Source organism: Pavona decussata, unplaced genomic scaffold (genome assembly GCF_977016875.1).
Source record: "Pavona decussata unplaced genomic scaffold, jaPavDecu1.1 SCAFFOLD_51, whole genome shotgun sequence".
Taxonomy (NCBI): Eukaryota; Metazoa; Cnidaria; class Anthozoa; order Scleractinia; family Agariciidae; genus Pavona; species Pavona decussata.
This window is the reverse complement of record NW_028145473.1, coordinates 2,098,502-2,112,176: the sequence shown is the minus strand read 5'-3', so window position 1 is coordinate 2,112,176 and position 13,675 is coordinate 2,098,502. Positions and strand designations below refer to the sequence as shown.

Here is a 13,675-nt window from a genome sequence, read left to right as displayed (position 1 = left end):
ATTTCACCAAAGGTTGAAATTCAGTTGAACGAGCTCAAGAGAAGGGCACCAACAGAGCGACGAATTCTACAAATTCGACGAATTTTGCGACACTCACAAATTTGACGATATTTCGACAACGGTTGAAATTCAGTTGAACGAGCTCAACAGAAGGGTACCAACAGAGCGGCGAATTCGACGAATTCGACGAATTTGGCGAACGTGGCAATTGTGACGATATTTCACCAAAGGTTGAAATTCAGTTGAACGAGCTCAAGAGAAGGGCACCAACAGAGCGACGAATTCTACAAATTCGACGAATTTTGCGACACTCACAAATTTGACGATATTTCGCCAAAGGTTGAAATTCTGTTGAACGAGCTCAGCAGAAGGGTACCAGCAGAGCGGCGAATTCGATGAATTTGGCGAATATGGCGATTGTGACGATATTTCGCCAAAGTTGAAATTCAGTTGAACGAACTCAAGAGAAGGGTACCAACAAAGCGGCGTATTCAAAGAATTCGACGAATTTGGCGAGTGTGGCAAATTTGACGATATTTCGCCAAAGGTTGAAATTCTGTTGAACAGGCTCAAGAGAAGGGTACCAACAGAGCGGCGAATTCGACGAATTTACTGAATATTGCGATTGTGACGATATTTCGCCAAAGTTGAAATTCAGTTGAACAGGCTCAAGAGAAGGGTACCAACAAAGCGGCGTATTCAAAGAATTCGACGAATTTGGCGAATGTGGCAAATTTGACGATATCTCGCCAAAGGTTGAAATTCTGTTGAACAGGCTCAAGAGATGGGTACCAACAGAGCGGCGAATTCGACGAATTCGATGAATTTGGCGAATATGGCGATTGCGACGATATTTCGCCAAAGGTTGAAATTCTGTTGAACAGGCTCAAGAGAAGAGTACCAACAGAGCGGCGAATTCGACGAATTTGACAAATTAGGCGAATATGGCGATTGTGACGATATTTCGCCAAAGGTTGAAGTTCAGTTGAACGAGCTCAACAGAAGGCTACCAACAGAGCGGCGAATTCGACGAATTCGATGAATTTTGGCGAATATGGCAATTGTGACGATATTTTGCCAAAGTTGAAATTCATTTGAACAGGCTCAAGAGAAGAGTTCCAACAGAGCGGCGAATTCGATGAATTCGACGAATCTGGCGAATTTGGCGATTGTGACGATATTTCGCCAAAAGTTGAAATTCAGTTGAAAGAGCTCAACAGAAGGGTACCAAAAGAGCGGCGAATTCGACGAATTGGACGTATTTGGCCAAGCTGGCAAATTTGACCATATTTCGCCAAAGGTTGAAATTCAGTTGAACGAGCTCAGCAGAAGGGTACCAACAGAGCGACGAATTCGACGAATTTGGTGAATATTTCGCCAAAGGTTGAAATTGAGTTGAACGAGCTTAACCGAAGGCTACCAACAGAGCGGCGAATTTGACGAATTAGGCGAATATGGCGATTTTGACGATATTTCGCCAAAGTTGAAATTCAGTTGAACGAGCTCAAGAGAAGGGTACCAACTGAGCGGCGAATTCGACGAATTCGACGAATTTGGCGAATGTGGCAAATTTGACGATATTTCGCCAAAGGTTGAAATTCAGTTGAACAGGCTCAAGAAAAGTGTACCAACAGAGCGGCGAATTCGACGAATTCGACGAATTTGGCGAAACTGGCAAATTTGACGATATTTCGCCAAAGGTTGAAATTCAGTTGAATGAGCTCAACAGAAAGCTACCAACAGAGCGGCGAATTCGACGAATTCGACGAATTTGGCGAATGTGGCAAATTTGACGATATTTCGCCAAAGGTTGAAATTCAGTTGAACAGGCTCAAGAGAAGGGTACCAACAGAGCGGCGAATTCGACGAATTCGACGAATTTGGCGAACGTGGCAATTGTGACGATATTTCGCCAAAGGTTGAAATTCAGTTGAACAGGCTCAAGAAAAGTGTACCAACAGAGCGGCGAATTCGACGAATTCGACGAATTTGGCGAAACTGGCAAATTTGACGATATTTCGCCAAAGGTTGAAATTCAGTTGAATGAGCTCAACAGAAAGCTACCAACAGAGCGACGAATTCGACGAATTCGACGAATTTGGCGAATATGGCGATTGTGACAATATTTCGCCAAAGTAGAAATTCAGTGGAACAGGCTCAAGAAAAGGGTACCAACAGAGCGGCGAATTCGACAAATTCGTCGAATTTGGCGAATATGGCGATTGTGACGATATTTCGCCAAAGTAGAAATTCAGTTGAACAGGGTACCAACAGAGCGGCGAATTCGGCGAATTTGGGGAAACTGGCAAATTTGACGATATTTCGCCAAAGGCTGAAATTTAGTTGAACGAGCTCAACAGAAGGGTACCAACAGAGCGGCCATTTCGACGAATTCGACGAACTTGGCGAAAATGGCAAATTTGACGATATTTCGCCAAAGGTTGAAATTCAGTTGAATGAGCTCAACAGAAGGGTACCAACAGAGCGGCGATTTCGACGAATTTGGCGAATATGGCAATTGTGACGATATTTAATTTTGCCAAAGTTGAAATCCAGTTGAACGGACTCAAGAGAAGGGTACCAACAAAGCGGCGAATTCGACGAATTCGACGAATTTGGCGAATATGGCGATTGTGACGATATTTCGCAAAAGTTGAAATTCAGTTGAACGGACGCAAGAGAAGGGTACCAACAGAGCGGCGAATTCGATGAATTCAACGAATTTGGCAAAAATGGCAAATTTGATGATATATCGCTTAAGGTTGAAATTCAGTTGAACGAGCTCAACAGAAGCGTACCAGCAGAGTGGCGAATTCGACGAAATCAACGAATTTCGTAAATATGGCGATTGTGACGAAATCTCGCCAAAGGTTGAAATTCAGTTGAACGAGCTCAAGAGAAGGGTACCAACAGAGGGGCGAATTCCCTCCCTCATGCTTTATATAAACCAGTCTCTTGTGTAGTTTGACCTACTTAGATTTATTAATATAATCTCATGTCAATCACAACAGTAACAACTTGCTATTTAAAGCCAGCCTCTTATAATCATTTTTTTACTAAAGCTACAATGCAAATGATTTGTAGAAATTGTGAACTCTCAATTGTGCATGCATATTATAAACGTCAGTAAAATAAGTTTATTATTATTATAAACGTATAGCGTATTTATATTTTGGAAAGTAGACCGTCTATAATACATCTTTTATCAGCAATATACAAAAGAATTAAGTTATTAGTGAGATTTATAGTTTGCATTATTTTAACAAATTTATGTGAAAATGCCCTGAAATGAAATAGTGACCTCATTTAAATAGGGAAAATGGCGGTGGCCTTGCTTTTAGAACATGTAAAATGTATCTCAATAGACCTATTCGGCTAATACTATGTTGTACATAAAATGTTTCGTTCTTATAAGTAATTCCATATCATTTAAATGGGAGCGCTACATTATAATACAAATGCAATAAACAAAGAATGTTAACACCAGGGGATCTGAATTGGGTACAACATTGGGTTAGCAGAATAGGTCTATAATTTCCATTTAATTTGTATGAAACAAAAATGTCCCAACAATATTAAAGACCTGAGTACCTCTAATTTGACTATTCATTGGTGGGAAACTCTTGTATCATGTTACTTAGAACATAATTCATGAACATAATCGCGTGAAACAAATATATGCCATACATCCGTTTTTATTTCCTCACCTGAATCTATGCATTAACATAATCACTAATGTGAAAAAAAAATTCAATTGCCAACACAAATATTTTTTTTGTTAAATCCTGTATATATTTGTGGTCTACCTCTCTTGCTGACAAGGAAGGCCCACAGAATTGAAGTCATATGTTCTTTGCTAAGTGAAGTGGTTTGGCAACTCGACAGCAATTTTAAAAGTTCTCAGAAATAATTTAATATTTTTTCATGTTCTGGAAACTGCTTTTAGCAGAACTATTCCTGTGTGATGTGTTGATTTAGGTGAGAAAATAAAAAATGCATGGGTATTGTGAGGCGGACTCTGAGATACATGTTACTACCACCTAGCTGAATAATAGGGCTATAATATTGGCATACTTGTATCGAAATGTAAGTAGCATATTGCCACATACCAAAGAATAGGGTATAAACAATAACTGAACTTTCCTAAATTAGCTCATTGGCATTGGAAGTAGGTGTTTGGAAAATTTCAGGTGAGAATTATTTGAAACGAACAAAGCGAAACATAAAAATTACCAGAACTGTAATGTGTTAAATTTTTGAAGAAGAACTAACACTTTGGAACAATACTGATGAAGAGATATTTTATTCGAATAGCCCCATCTGCTTGGGATTTCATCTACGGAAACAAGTGTAGCACTCCTGTAAACACATCCCTATAACAGAATATGTGGGTGAATGGGTTATGCCGTTATCAGCGGAACCTTTAACCCTTTTGATAACTGAGTTTTGCAATAATTCTTTGTTGGTAATGACATACATGCATAAAAAAGCCTCATACAACTTGAAGTCAAGAGTAAAGCATAAATATTTTGAAAGTAAACATGTCAGGGTTTCTAAAAATTTATTAACTTTTAGTCAGTGATTAACAAGCTATTTAATAAATTCAAAATGGCGACTGAAATGTGAAAAATTGACTTTTTTACATATACTCGTCAACCAATTTTAAGCCCTGCATAATAGAAATTTATATAGATGGAAAATAGATAAAATACTTAGAAAATCCTACAATATTGTCTCCTGTCTTTTTATCTATTTTGACCCTAAAGTCAAGATGTTTAAAGATATCTAGTGGAGGTTTAAACAAAGATCCCATCTCAAAGTTAAACGTTGGCCTATGTTCAAGGCATCTAAATTCAGGGTACTGAACCCCCAACCTTTCATTAATCGCACTCCATTGGACAAGGGATTTTGCCAGGCAGCTGTTTGTTGTTGTTGTTGTTGATGTCTTCCACCTGATACTTGAAGTGATGGAGCGGTGGAGGTATGTGGCGTGAATCTTCAACTGAATAATCGGACTAATTTGACCACTAATTGCCGCCACTATATGGTGCTTCAAAGACTATTCGCTGAATCTTGCCATATCATCAATAGAAGGCGTCATTTTTAGAGGCCTCGCAAACACAGATAGCAAAAAGTCCAATATTGAGGAAAGTAAAACGAATACATAAACATTTTATGTAAGGGACACGATGTGTCTTTAGGCACCAAATGGGACCCTTATGAGTCTTTTTTGGGTCAAAACGTGCCCGTTATTTGGACGCGCTTAAACGTAGCCAATCAAGTAGCGAATGTGTGCGGGAATATTCAATGTACCCTACATGACAAAATTTTAAAAACTGTCAGTTTCGAAAATGGCATGGAGAAGGAAAGCTATGGATTCGCAAAATGTTCCTGAGAGATTTTGGGAAAGGTTTTAGGAGCGAAAAGCTATCGGGGGAGATGTCGAATGGTGAAGAGGAACTGAGATCGGCTGCTTGAAATGAAAGCGAAGAATTGAGGTTAATTGTGAAGGAAACAGTCGCTTAAGCTGCTTGAGGTAGAAATGCATGCATGCTTTCGCTGTCCAAAACCCTGGCGAGTTGCAGTGAAATTATATTTAGTTTTGCTAACTTGTATTCGTTACTTAGTCGTGAATCGCAATTTGCCAATTCTGTGTAAAAAAAATTGTGATTAATCATGCCCTGGATACCTATCACAATGTTTATACTTGTTGATTCACGATTAAAAAACGAGGTATACATGCATTATTTTTTTTGGTTGAGTTTGGTACACGTGAAGACTGTATTGTTCCCCAATGTTACTTGTGAACTCACCTTAAATAACGAAGTATACTTGCATTATTTTTTCGGGCTGTTTGGTGAATGTGACGATTTTTATCCCAAGTCTGGAATTTGTCATATTTTCTACAACTGTAATATTACTTCATCATCATGATTGGCTTTCATATGTTTGACTAACTTGCATACATTTGTCAATTTGACAAACTTTGGCCAACTTTTTTCACATTTTCCAGAATCATCTAATCCACCAATATGGCAGGCTTCCATGTGTTAAGCTTAATACTCGGGTTGAAGGCCACTTATTTCCAGAAATGTAGGGTCTTTGGCCATTTGCCCTTGGTGTCCTTGTCTTGAGCTTATTCACCTAAATTGTGGTCTTTGGCGAAATATCGTCAAATTCGCCACATTTGCCAAATTCGCCGCATTCGTCAAATTCGCCACTTTGTTGGTACTCTTGTCTTGAGCTCATTCGCTTGAATTTTGGTCTTTGGCGAAATATCGTCAAATTCGCCATATTTGCCAAATTCGCCGTATTCGTCAAATTCGCCACTTTGTTGGTACCCCAACAATGTGACAAAATTTTGCCAAATTTGTCACATTCGCCAAAATTGTCAAATCCACCAACAATGCAGGCTTCCGTGTGTTTAGTTTATTTGCATTTATTTGGGAATTTGGCAAAATCTTGCCAAATTCGCCACCGTTATGACTGTGGCAAGATTTCGTCAAATTTGCCATTTTCGCCAAATTTGTCACATTCGCCAAAATCGTCAAATCCACCAACATGGCAGGCTTCCATGTGTTTAGCTTATTTGCATTTATTTGGGAATTTGGCGAAATCTTGCCAAATTCGCCACCGTTATGACTGTGGCAAGGTTTCGCCAAATTTGCCATTTTCGCCTTTGCCTGCATTTCTGGACATAAGTGCCAATATTGGGATGAAAAAATTATGAGATGAAACGCAGATTTGGGACCAAGGGACACCAGCCATTGTGGACCTCCCTTAGTAACCAACATGGAACTTCTCAAAGACCCGCGAAATTGTGGTTATTACATATTTTAGGTGTATTTTCCGATACCAAAGCTTTCTTATTTAAGGTCTGGCGATATAGCTATAATCACTTCAATGTAATGCACCTACAACTCATTCATTGACATCATTTTCCCTTATACGTTACTTACATAGTGACTTTAACCTCACCTGCAATATCTATCACAAGGCTTGGCATCTTATCCACTAACTCCATCAGTCTTCCAAGTTCTTCAGAGGTCAGCGGGTTGCCCTCCACACACAGTCTTCTAAGTCTTTTTAGGTCAGCAACAAACATTGAAGGTTTTGTCAGTTTGTTAAAACTCACATCAAGTTCTCTCAACTTATTAAGTTCTTCTAATGCTGAAGGTAGGTATGGAAGGCGGTTGTTGTTCACAAACAGCTGAATCAGATTAACTAGGTCACGAATACAATTAGGCAGCAGCTCCAGTTTGTTGTGACTTAATGTCAACTTTGTGAGATGCTTCAGGCTGCTCATATCGCCTGGTAATTGACGAATACAATTGTGTGAAAGGTCGAGCACGTTCAGATTACTCAGTTGTAAGACTTTCTCGGGAACTTTGATGAGTTTCCATCGCCTCAGATCTAAAATCTTCTGTCCTTTATACTCTATTTCAATTATCTCATTTAACTCGGCCGCTGAAATGTACCACCTCGGTAATCTTGAAACTACGAGTCAACAGCAATAAAAAGCGGTTAGTTTTATAATAATAAAATATAAGCTTTTTAGCTGCTTTAATTGCGTCGCCTCTAGTTCTTCTGGAAAGGGTGGGCATTCAAGGACATTGCTTTCTCTGATTAGTCCATGATTACTCCAGTGATGTTGAACTAAAACGACAGCTGCTGGCTGGAACTGGAAAGACTACTTCTTGTAAGCGTATGAGAGAACCAACGTTAACAAAAAAAAAACGAGTAAAGAAAACTGGAGTTTTTAAGAAAAAAAGGACACAAGGGGTGCTTACCAATTGTAGGAAAAATCCGGTTGATGTAACCGTTGCATAATGGTAAGGGATTTTCCGAATTCGACCGACCAACCGGATGAGATTTCGCTTACCATTTATTTATCACAGGTTTCGTTCCGCTCCAGCAGGAAAAGGCCTGGAAACGAAGGATTCGTTCAAATGGTAAGGAATTTCCGCCGTTCCGTTTCGAATGGAAGGGGAGTCCCTCCACAATTTCCGAACGGAATTTCCGGAAAATTGCATTACCATTTGACTTCAAACAAAAATGTCCGGATTTTTTGGCAAAATGGCAAGCACCTAAGAGCTCTAAAATGTACTTTAAATTAATTTTGATAAGCCAAAACAGTGTGTGAAATTTAGTAGAGCAAAAAATACCAAAATGCATGAACTTGAAGGGAGTATAAGCTTGCGATAAGCTACTTCAAAACATAATGACAAAACGGGGATGTCGTCGATCTCCATGTAACACAATTACAAACTGTTTAAAGGTACAAAGCAATGTGTCCGAGTTTAAAGTTACCGTGTATGTTCAGAGAGAAAATTTTTGGATTTTCAGTTGTTGTTGTTGTTGTTGTTGTTGTTGTTTTTTTTTTTGGATAGCAATAAGCTTTCCAGTAAGATCTTACATCTAAAAGAAGTAGAAAAGGGCGAATATTCTTATGAAAGGTGTTTGTCAACCGGTGTTTGAAATTAGAGCTGAGTTTAACCTTTGTCCCTCGACTGAGTTACAGAGATGCGGATCGCGACGTTTCCACCGCTATACTGCTAGTCTTCATCAGGCGATGGTGTCGACTGATTGCATAACAGTTATAAATAGCACCTTGGTAGGTGTTGATTGGTGCGTTCGAACCTCTCTTAGGCTGTTGTTGATTGGAGGATTTCAATTTTTGTCGATGGGCATCCATGCGTCTGGAATTTCAGGTCCATTATCCCTGTTGATGTTTCCAGGGTGAAGTCTTATGTGAATAGCCTCTTTAACCCTACGGGTGTACCAATGTGGGTCTCTGTCCGAGACCCGTATTGGAACGTTTTCGCCGATCAGCACTTTATTTTAACTGCAAACAAAATATCTTAAAATCAGAGGCACCCATGAAGCTCAATATACATTTAGAATGTTTTGCTATGAGGAAAGATCTTTTAACAGAAAAGAGAAAGTGTCAAGTTTTATTTTACCGAAGAATAAACGAAATCAACCCGTAAATATTGATTCATTATTTACTTGAAAACGGTCTTACAGATTTTTTTTTTCTAATTTCGCCTGCAATTTGTCTAGATTGAGTAGTGTACATTCTGAAAGTTTCGTCATTAAGTGTCCCACTATATTTTGAGATAAGTCGACAATGATTAAAATGAGAATGGTTTAGTAATTAACTCTGCAGTGAATGTTAAAGTGCTAAAGTGAACCCATGGATTTTTCACTGAGCGTTCGCCCCAGGAAGGAAATGAGAGACCACACGACGGAAAGTGCGGGAATCGCACAAATGACCTCCATGTTTGATCAACCGTTGCTCTATCGACTGAGCTACAAGCCCAGGCAGGAGCAGGGTAAAAATAATAATAATAATAATAATAATAATAATAATAATAATAATAATAATAATAATAATAATAATAATAATAATAATAATAATAAAAATAATAATAATAATAATAATAATAATAATATTAAGCTTAAGCTTAAGCTTAATATTATCCCTTAAGGTCGACGGCGATAATGTATTTGGCAAGAGAGAAAGGAGGGCGTGGCTTGCGCTCGGTTGAGCGCGAATACAAGTTGACCAAGATCAAGGCGGCAATGGAGCTCTGTCAGAACATGGATCCCTCTATGAGGGTAGTGCAACAGTTCGAAGAGAGGGCGGTAAAGAAGGGACACACTTCACTGATGAAGGAAGCGCATAAGTTTGCCGAGGAACTGGGCATGAGCCTGTCTCTGGAGTACCCTCAACCGTCGTGCCGGTCTGTGAGCGATCCTGAGACGGAGATTCAGGGGCCAAAGGCTAACAGGCTAACAGAGTGGACGCTCGATTTGTGGACCACAAGAATAAGAAGGTGTGGGCTGTGGAGATGTCCTCTCCGTGGATGGAGCATCGGGAAAAGAAGTCCGAGGAGAAGACGGTCTAGTACGGGCCACTGCGATTCGAGCTGAAGAAGCAGTACCCTGGCTATGACGTTGAACAATGTAACATTATCATTGACGTGCTTGGGGGATGGTCAAGGGATGTAGACCTGACAATGAGGAAGCTCTTTGGCAGCAGGGGTTATGACGTATTGAGAAGGATGCAGAAGGCTACCATCTCGAGTTCTCTCAACATAGTGAGAACTTTCAAAGCTACCGTCAATTGACTTTCCTTGAGGGAATAGCATAGGAATTCAATATAGTTTTAGTATTAGAGAGTTTTAGATTGTCTATAAGATTTTCATATTTTATCGCTATTTTTCTTTTTTTAACTCAGCAGTTTTCTTTTTATAGTTCCTTCAGATCGCATAGGTTACGCTGCGCGCCTTATGCGGTTCTATTTTAGCATCCATACGTTTATCAACTGCATATAATAATAATAACAATAATAATAATAATAATAATAACCTTTATTGCATAAGTGCTAGTGGGGCCGAGCACTAAACTTCGCAAAGAAATAATTTCAAATTGAACAAATGGATGATTATGGTAGTATTTGCGGAAAATATAAACGTGAAGGGCTCAAAAATAAACTGCAGAGTTAATTCTCTTATTCATCACTCGTTCAGGAATGGGCATGCTTATCTACAGCCTTACAACAAAATTCAAATGAACATCTTATGAGCTTTCTTAAAGAATAAGACGCCTTTTTACACTATTCCTTTTCACTTTTTGTTTAAAAACGAGTACTTTTTACCAACGATAAATCGCCAATTTGTGGCAATAGCTGCAATAATTTCACAATCCACTGAGGTTGTGTTCTCAATCCACGGTTTCTTGCAGTTACAGTTACAAGTACCTGCAGGTTCAGAGATAAGAATGATTCCGCTCTCTTCTGGAACCTGCCTTATCAGATATCAGAATTTTCCGCATCCATCCTCTTGTGCCTTAAGATACAATAGAAACCACTTACTCTGTGTCAAACTTACGTATTACTGACAGTAAATTATCCACGTTCAAACCACTCTTTGCTGACACTTCAAAAAAGAGAAGGCCATTGTCTCTTGCGTACGATGCTGCCTCCTAACATAAAATGGAGATATAATTATCAACTAAGAATTTTTTCTTTGTTCCAAGTAAGTTTTAACCTGCACCCTCAAATCATAAATTAAGGAATTCGAGAAGTTACAGTGTTATGATAGAATCGTTAGCGTAACAGACTGGTCCTTCAATGTCCTAAACCGAAAACCCAAACCTCTTCTTGGCACAGGGTCACATTTCTGCAGCCCAGGATACATGTAACGGCTCCTTTGATTACCGACCTTAACATCCGATGATGGAGTGTTAATAACGGATAGCAGAAGTAAACAAAAAAATCCCTCAAGGCTAAGTTCTGGGTACAGGTCTAGTAAAGTTGACCAGGTAACCGGTCAGTAGGCGGGACGAATTTTGTCTTCTGTTTAAATGGGAAATTTTATCCCGGTTACCGAGATGAAAAATGCCCAAAAGGCCCCCAAAATACTCGTGGAACAGCGTTCCGACTTACAAGCCATGCGCAGTTGAAAATGTTTCGTCACAGACAGTCCCGGTACCCGGGCTGGAGTGTTCATATGGGAAAAATTTCCAGCTCGGTTACCGAGATCTTGGTCGCAAAAACCGAGATCTCGCTAACCGGGCCAGCCCGCCTTTTTATATGAACACATCGAAATTTTTGTAAGCGAAAAGCCTGGCGAGGCGAGACTCGAATCGAGCTAGCCCGGTCGACCAGGCTCATATGAAGAGTCCCTAAGTCTGCAACATCAAAATGACTAGTTTACCGCCCAAATTGCCATCTTTTAAAAGCAAATTATCGAATACACTACGAGTGTTCTCTTTTAACAAGGAAACCTCGGTGAAGGTTGCACAGTAAGTCTTACACAGTTAATCATTCGAAGAATTTTCTGTATTTAGTTGCCAGTCCTCTTACAAAGACTTTGGAAAGTTATTGCGTGAAATTACTGTACTTTTCTCGAGGGAAGGTCCAGTATCAAAAAAATATTTTATTCATGGTGACCTATTGATGCGAAAAGTTTCGTTTTGCTTATGACGTCACTCTCCGTCCGATCGAACGACCGTACGTCCGTACGCATCATCACAGCAAAAAAAATGTGAAATGCACACTCAAGTTCAAGAAAATGAAACGGAAGTTTTAAAGAAAGCTTGTTTATACATTTATTGAATATGTCGACAAACGGAAAGGAAAGAAGAGAAAGAGAGAGAAAGAAAACAAGAAAACTGACGATAAATAAGCAAAATTCAACGTGAAAGAATGCGACTAAAGGCACGACAAACAGGCAAAATATTAATGACGAACAACGGCTGAAAAAAAAGGCAAGACAGAGCACGAGAAGAGACGAAATTATACTGGAGAGAAAGAACGAGAAGAGACACTAAGTTATAGTGACCCACAGCGGGTAAAAGAGCGAGACAGAGCACAAGAAAAGAGATTAAATTATAGTGACCAACAGTGGAGAGACAAAACGACCGAGCACGAGAAAATTATTCTTTAATAGACCGCACATCATAAACAGCTTTATAGTGAATACCAACCGTAAAGACATAGAATTGTGCCGTTTCAGTCGTCTCTGTGAACCTTGCGAAAGTGGAGATAGAACTTTTATGTGTTTGGTCTGACGCCACAAATTCACGCGCGCCGGTTAGTGCTGAAAATAACACAATTTTATGAACTTTGCCTGCAAGCAGATTGCTCATCAGTAGATGACGCATCATAAACACCTTTTTTAGGGAAATTCACAATGAAATACAGACTATTTTACCGTTTCAATCGTCTCTGCTCGACTAAAACCGGAGATATTGTGCATTTTCCGTGAAGCCACTGAAATTCACAATATATTTTTTAACGTTTTGCTAATTACACTAGAGTATGTTCATTATGTATGATTCGTTTTACTGTAGAAGTATTTTAGGCGTGCTTGCAGGTACGATAAATTCCTAAGGGCTAGTTGGTTATTTAAGGTTTTGTAAGTTATACAAGAGCCTCTCGTGGCATCTTTTTCAACCTTGCTTTAATTTTTTGGTTTACCCACCGCCTCATTTTCTTTATGATGTTACGCTCGCTGTATCCTTGTAGTATCAATAAACGAGATGCCCGCTCCTGATGCTGTGTTTGTGTTTATTAAGATTAGTAACAAAATATTTTATAATCGTTTCAGGGTGATTAGAATATAGCCTAGTTTACAATTCCCGCTCGCCGGTGCCTGCTGAAAATAACACAATTTCATGAACGTTGCTTACAAGCATGTTACTCTTAATCGCGTATTATAAACACTTTTGTAGGGAAATTCTTGCTTAAGTGCAGAGTATTTTACCGCTTCAATCGCCTCTGCTCGACTTATAGAAACGGAGATATCACCTTCTATGTTTGCCGTGAACGGAACGGGAAAGAAATGAATGAATGAAAAGTGAGAAACATTAAATAGGATCATCATCGCCATCATAATCAATACCTTATTTTTTTTAGCAACGTAAGATATTTTATATATTTCATATTATTATCGATACTCTTAGATTTCATTACTATTATTATGTAAATTACCTTGATAATTTGTAAATTTTAGCGTAGTTTGTAATAAAATTTACGCAATTCAGCCACTTAGCTGCAATGTAAATTGATCTAATAAACCTATCTACCTCATCTATCTATCTACCTCATCACAAATAAAGGTTTAAAATTTAAAATGCGTGACAATGATTGGTTGTTTAGGGCTAA

At 39.0% G+C, this 13,675-nt stretch overlaps 1 protein-coding gene and 1 long non-coding RNA gene across 2 annotated transcripts in view; one reads left to right on the top strand and one right to left on the bottom strand.

Annotated features, from left to right (window-relative positions):
* LOC146481036 (uncharacterized) overlaps positions 1 to 13,675 on the bottom strand; it is a 175,559-nt gene that overhangs the window by 18,893 nt on the left and 142,991 nt on the right. The window lies entirely within an intron of this gene.
* On the top strand, positions 1,258 to 4,713 carry LOC146481043 (uncharacterized). Its single transcript, XR_014864527.1, has 4 exons — positions 1,258 to 1,365; positions 1,449 to 2,243; positions 2,871 to 3,926; positions 4,045 to 4,713. It is a non-coding gene; the product is annotated as an uncharacterized LOC146481043 (long non-coding RNA).